The 6,953-nt window shown below is 39.9% G+C and overlaps 1 protein-coding gene across 3 annotated transcripts in view; it reads right to left on the reverse strand.

The window, feature by feature from the left end:
• Positions 1-6,953, reverse strand: part of PSD3 (pleckstrin and Sec7 domain containing 3) — a 453,958-nt gene that overhangs the window by 256,995 nt on the left and 190,010 nt on the right. The window lies entirely within an intron of this gene.

A 6,953-nucleotide genomic window follows, 5' to 3' on the forward strand; every position in this document is an offset into this window, starting at 1 on the left:
CCCGTATTTATAAAGTATACCCTGAGGGTTGTGCATAGGAAATAATGACCACCTAGTCGAGTTGAATTTTATATATAAGTTAGGCAAAGGCAACTTAGAAGAATCTCAAAGAGTGGGAGGAAATGACTTCAGTTGCAAGTGGAATAAAAGGACCAGTGGGAATAACATGACCCCTTTGCCATTCTTCAAGCTGATGACACAGAAACACAGAGGGCTGGAACCAACAGACAATAGGGCCCATACGAACGCCCAGCTTTCAGGGCTGAAAGTCAAGAGTAAGTATAGCGTAAGCAAAATGCTAAAGTATAAATTGCCTCTGAAAGGGGAAAGGAAAATCACTTTGGTCATCATTATCTACGGCATTTATTTCCTAGGCATTGTAGAGAAAGTACATCATGTAATTCTCAAAGAAACATAATTGAGAAGTTATTCAGAACAGCCATAGCACCTGCCACGGTGCTGTAAACTTAATAGGTTGACAATGGTTAGGCACTTCTTACATGTCAGTCACTGAGCTGCTTCCTAAGGATTGGAATTGTCAGTCTTATGAAACAGGCAATAGTATGACCCATTTTACAGATGGGAAAACTGAGTCAAGAAGCTGGACATGGCTAGTGAGACTCCAATGCCCGAGTCTTTCATAGGCTTTACTACCATCCATCTTGCTACTGCCACTCATCTTCTGGTACGTCTGTCTTCACTGATTGAATGAATATGTATTAAATTCCCTATAATGTGCCAGATGTTTTGGGTGCTTGATATGCTACAGTAAGCAAAATAGAATTTGAAACTTCTACCCTGAGTGGGAAGGGGAGCTAAAAATAAAGAATTATAATAAATGAGTAAATTCTTATATTAGAAAGTGATGTTTGCTCTGGAAAATATAGAGCAAATACAGAAGAGGAACCCTAGTTTGGGGATGAGGGTAGATACACTTTTCTATAAAGTAGTTATGGGAGGCCTCATAGAGAAGGCAACATTTGAGGAAAACTTAAAGGAGATCAGTCTTGCAAATATGATAAAGTAACAGCATTCCAGGCACAAAGAAGGACCAGAGGCTGGAGCATGTTAGATGTGTGAGTGCAAGCAAGAAAGCCAGCATAGATGGGGCAGAGGGAGTGAACAAAGAATACCCGGAAAGCAATGGGCTTGGGGGGTAGATGTTCCCACATTTTCTAGATTCAGAGTTTTTAATATGTAAGTTTTTTACGACACTCCTAGGCCAAAGGAAATATCCAACAGTTCCATTTAATAACAGAATAATAGTGTAAAAATACTAAGTTTGGACTCAACAATTTACAATCATTTGAAAAAATAATACATGTAAATTGAAATAAAAATTATTTTTATTATTAAATAATGACAATTGCTTACTAATGGATGTGTGTGCCTCTGGGCCATACGACTTCTTAAGTCTTGGATCAGACTAGACACTGCCACTCATTCATTTTCTCTTAGTACTTAATTTTTATCACAACGGCTGGTGGAAATCCAGTTCAAAGCTATGTCATCAAAAGGAATATAGCACAATCTGATGTTGACACTGAACTAGCAGTTTACACAGTGTTTGACAGAAGATGAGAAGTGCTGTGTTTTCCTTGATATTTTGGATATCCTAAGAAACACCTGTGAGTTCACTGCAATGCCCCAGGACACCTCTGCAGAGTTTGGGAATGACTTTGTGGCTCAAAGGCCTTGTGGACAACTATGGAGACTAGTTTTTACTCTGAGTGAAATGGTTAATATTGAAGGGTTCTGAGTGAAGATCTAAGATTAATTTATATTTTTAAAGGGTCACTCTAAGTATTGTTTTGAAAATAGACTGGAGGAGCGCAAGCAGGGTGACCAGTCAGGGGGTACTGCATGTGCCAGGGAGGAACTAGCTTGGGTGGGAGCAGGGGCTATAGGTCCAGAAGGACCTGTGACTGGTCCTTTCGGAGGGTTGAGAGAACACAAGTTATAGGCCTGAGAAACTTCAAGGGTGGAGTTGCCATCAACCAAGATATGAAATACAAAAGTTAGCACAGGTTTTGAGGAAAAGTAGTTCCATTTTTGATGTGTTCACCTTGAGATGTCCATTAGCTATCCAAGTAGGATGTGAGGACATGTAGAGATCTCAAAAAGACATGTGCCAGAGCGCACTGCAGGGAATTCTCAGTTGCTGGACTGTGGTGAGCCTTGGCATTCTTCCGTTTAAGGACCAAGATGATTTTGACGCACTGTCAGAACTTTGAGTTACCCCTCTAACCCATGGGAAGTCACTGTAGGTCTAAAGAGGAGGACAGTGATCAGATTTGGGTTTTGGTGAGATCAGTTTGTTGTAGTGTGGAGGGAAAACTGCAGGGAGACAAAATAGAAGACAGAAAAACCAGCTACAAAAGGTATCAAAATAGTATGGTCGAGAGGTGAGAAACTCAATGGCAAGATTATATGAATATGAAGGAAAAGCCTGCCCTGCAAAGTATTTAGAAGGTAAAATGGAAGAACAGGATGAGGGGTTTGAGATGTGCATGGAGCTATGTTCAGAGAGTGGGTACAAGGCTCATTCTGACTTAAAAGCTGGTGGCAGGTGATGCCGCCAAACGAGACAATGAACATAAGAGGAAGAAGAGGGAATGGGTAACAGTGTGTGCAGACAAAAAGAAACAAGCACTCATGGAAGACCAGGAGTTTGGTTCAAAGAAATGACAGATACAAGGCACGCACAGGTTAACCAGGCAGAGCTGTCTGGTATCAATGGCAACCACCCACCATCTGTGGGAATTTAGTAGAGGTGAAGTAGTCACCCCTATGTTGGTAGAGGGAATCACCTGGGAGAGGCTAGAGCACTCAGTATAACCAAAGAACACAAAAGTGTGTCAAAGACATATGTCTAGCAGCAGTATATTCATTTAAATTCTATTTCAGCAGAAGTATTCACTGGTCTCTCTTCATTTGTTAAGGAAATTCTACCTTGTGAGTGTTCTGTTTCCCAGAAAGAAACGATTATTAATTTAGAAGATGCCAAAAGCAATCATCTGCTGGAAAACTCCAGTTAGATTGCCTAAGTCCAAACACTGGCTCCAGTGGTCACCAGTTGTGGGACCTTAGGTAGGTAAGCTCATTATTCTCTGTAAGCCTTAAGATTTTTAGCTATAAAACAGTTAATAGTATCAAATTCACAAGTTGTTGTGAAGATCAGATGAGAAGAGCCATGTAAGATGCTTAGTGTAGTGTCTGGCATACGGTAAACAACAAATGTCTACTGCTATCACCAGATCTGTCTTCATCACTACCACCACCAGCATCATTAAGATTAAGATGATGGCATGAGAGGATACATGAGAGCACTTTATGAAATATAAATCTCCATATAAACGTCAGTTAGTACTCAGTAGGAATACTTAAGGACAAATGTCTCAAATGAACCTGTTTTCAACATTTACACAGAATACATTCCCTAGAAGGTACAGCCTCTTCTAAGAGTCTTTATAAGAGAAGCACACAAAACCTAATTATTAAAATTCCTGACAGCTATTTCTCTGTTCAGCACAGAAGACAAAATTCGGTCTTCACCAATAAAAAAATTTTAGTAAGCATCACAAAAATATTCTGTCCCCAGCCCCAACCCTAGGATACCTTTTAAACCTAACCACTTTTTCTCACTCTTACTTTCTGTATTCCAGAAGAGGGCACCCACGTGCAAGGCAGTGGTGTGAAAACTGACCGGAACTCACTGAATGAATAAGGGAGTGTCTGCATTTGCCCCGAGGCACTGACTTCCAACATAACAATCGTCCTTTTCACCCAGTTAAGGGTTCAAACATTTCTGGAAGCATGATGCAGGTTTTCACTTTTTGTTGTTTAGTTGTTTTATTTATTTATTTATTCCTACACTAATTTGCTGCTCTTGTGGGGTAGCTCTCAAATGAGAATGTAATTTGTGCAATATTAATCAAATCAGTGTTAATAAACTCATACTATAATCATTTCAAATGAATAATGTGCTAAGAAATTCTTACTGGATGTCCAGCTTTAGAAATAAAAATTCAAAAAATGATACAAACACATGTGTAGCTCATTATTTGCATAGAAGCTTCTTTGTGCAAAGTAGGATCAGTGAGCCCTAATTACAGTGGACAACAAAGGATGAGTGACTCACTTGCAGTCGGACTGACTCATTTTTCTGGAGTGCTGTTAAGATGCCATTGGATATTCTTTTCTGTCCGCATTTTGATCCGGTTGAATTAGTATCAGTGTATACACACTGGACATCAGGATCTGGACAGCTAAAGAAGGTATGAAGCAGCTGGCAGAAGGTGGTCCAGGACTGGCCAGGGAAGGAATGCAGGACCTTTGAGTAATTTAACTGGCAACATACACAAAGTAGACACTCCGTATGTGGATAACAACTACAATTTTCATACCTTAAACAGTTTGTTGAGTAGTATTTATATTAAAGAGTAGGGTACCCACACCATCAATCCTTAGAGTACTTGCTTCCTGTCTAGCACACTGGTAAAATATACTTATAAACATGAATTTAGTTTGATCAAATACTCTCCTTTCTTGATTAGGGAATAAATGCTACAATCTAGCAAGGGGAAATTAGAGAAGCTCTGGTCTCCCATTGCTCCCGCTCCGTTTTCTCTCCTAACTCTTCCATCTTCTGGGATACCAGAGACTGACTGAACAAATACTTTCTATGGTTATATAATGTCCAATTTTTACCATCGCTACTGGTACATTCTGCCCTTTCTTCAAATTCTTCTCTTTTTTCTATTTTCTTTTGTTTTTTGAGATAGAGTCTTGCTCTGCTGCCTAGGCTAGAATGTAGTGGCACAATCTCAGCTCACTGCAACCTCCACCTGCTGGGTTTAAGCAATCCTCCTGCCTGAGACTCCCGAGTAGCTGGGATTACAGGTGCACACCACCACACATGGCTATTTTTTTTTTTTTTTTTTTGTATTTTGAGTGGAGATGTTGTTTCACCATGTTGGCCAGGCTGGTCTGAAACTCCCGGCCTCAAGGAATCTGCCTGCCTCAGCCTCCAAAAATGCTGGAATCACAAGTGTAAGCCACTGCTCCCAGTCCCTTTCTTCAAATTCTTACAACCCCATTCCCACTGGCCTATAGCACAGGTGTTGCTGCATTCTCTGGCGTGCTCGGAACTGCACATATGTTCTACAGTGTCCCTCTCCTGGTGACACCCCCACTGATGGCCATACTGTCTCACCTTGCAAATAACTTTTGCTTTCTTTTCATGTACACTACAGGCAGTTTCTACACCAGCAGCCTGACAACATATCCGGTCTACACTGAGTTTTCCCTAAGTGCTACCTACTACAACTACATTGAAAGCTGCTGTATGCGATATATGAAAGGTTTCTTGGATTCATTTAATTTTGTGTGCAATTTTAAAGAGAAAAGAATTACACACTGCTAAGTGTATTAGCAGAAAGACCCTCCCGTTAGGAAATAAAACCCTATCTCTGTCACTTCCTGCTTTCATCTCTTAAAAATATTCCAGCTCTTCTGGAGACAGATCCAAAGGGTCATCTTCATCTGGAGCTATGGGATTAACAGGGAACTTTTCCACTTTTTACTATCCATTACGATTGAATTAGTAATAGTATCAAATATTTTTGTCTTAACATATTTTTATGAAGTATTCCAGAATGTTTACTGTGTTTCATACACTACTTTAAGCACTTTGTATTAACTCACTTAATCCCCTTAATGCTACGATAGATATTTCAATCGTTCCTATTTTATAAAATAGGAAACTGAGGCATGGAGCAGTTAAGCAGCTTTGCCATGACTACCCTGCTAGTAAGGGGTAAAGCTGTGATTGGAGCTCGGCATGGCAACTTACAGTTGTGTGTTCAGCTCTTAACTTATATGCTACGTAGCTTTGTAAGATATATCACTACAGGTTATACTGCATGTATAACTTCATTGTACACAGGAACAAACACTTCTCCTTTTTAAAGAACATCCGTAAGCTTATATGTTTATTATGGTTGCACAATTAAGTATACATAACCAAACCTGCACAAATTTTCTCCCCAATTATTAATATACTGACTATGTGCCAGCATATTTCTAAGTGATAGGGGTGCAGACTTGCCCTTGTGGACTTTTACCTTCTAATAAGAGAGAGAAACAATAAAATAAATGAAGTGTTTTCCCTCCGTTCCTCCCTTTTACTCTCCCACAAATATCTGAGTATGTTATGACTGACACACTTTTCCAGGTAAACATTAGGTGTTCAATAAAGCATCAACAGACAAAAGTTCTTGCTTTCATAGTTTACATTCAGACAGTGACATTCATAAGTGCCTTGGAGATAAACATAGCCAGCTATGGAAGACGGGAAGGCAGGGGTTGCTATTTTATTCACAGCACTCAGAAAGTACCATTTGAGTAGAAAATGGAATTGACGATAGGGCCTTGCAAGGTATCTTCAGGAGGGTCATTTCGAACAAATGCAGGCCTCGGCAGGATGGTGTCTGGCAAGTTTAAGGGATGGCCCAGAGGAGCCTCTATGGCTGGAGAGGAGTGAGCAAGAGGAAGAGGAGATAAAGAGGTCCTAAGGAAGGCCTGAATTCACTTATAATTTCAAAGTAGTCAATCACTTGGAAGCTTCAAAATTAACTGCCAATTCTCAAACATCCATGATCAGAGCAGGTATAATTTATAAAAGGTTATCAGTATTATTTATATGCTTTAGTCATATGTTAGCTTTTAAAGTTCATGGTCTGTTTCTCAGTTCCTCCTCTAATTCTGCAGTAACTCTCCATGACCATCACATCATCTAAGGGTCCAGACTCCATCAATTGCCTAATTCATCCTGTAGGACAGGGATTTATAGCATACTCTCCCCAGCACGGTGCCAGAGGGCTAGTCTCTGATTTTTCCAAGGCTGAATCCTTATCTTTTTTTTTTTTTTTTTTTTTGTATTTTGAGTGGAG

The sequence above is a fragment of the Cebus imitator genome, unplaced genomic scaffold, assembly GCF_001604975.1.
Source record: "Cebus imitator isolate Cc_AM_T3 unplaced genomic scaffold, Cebus_imitator-1.0 Scaffold120, whole genome shotgun sequence".
NCBI classification, from domain to species: Eukaryota; Metazoa; Chordata; class Mammalia; order Primates; family Cebidae; genus Cebus; species Cebus imitator.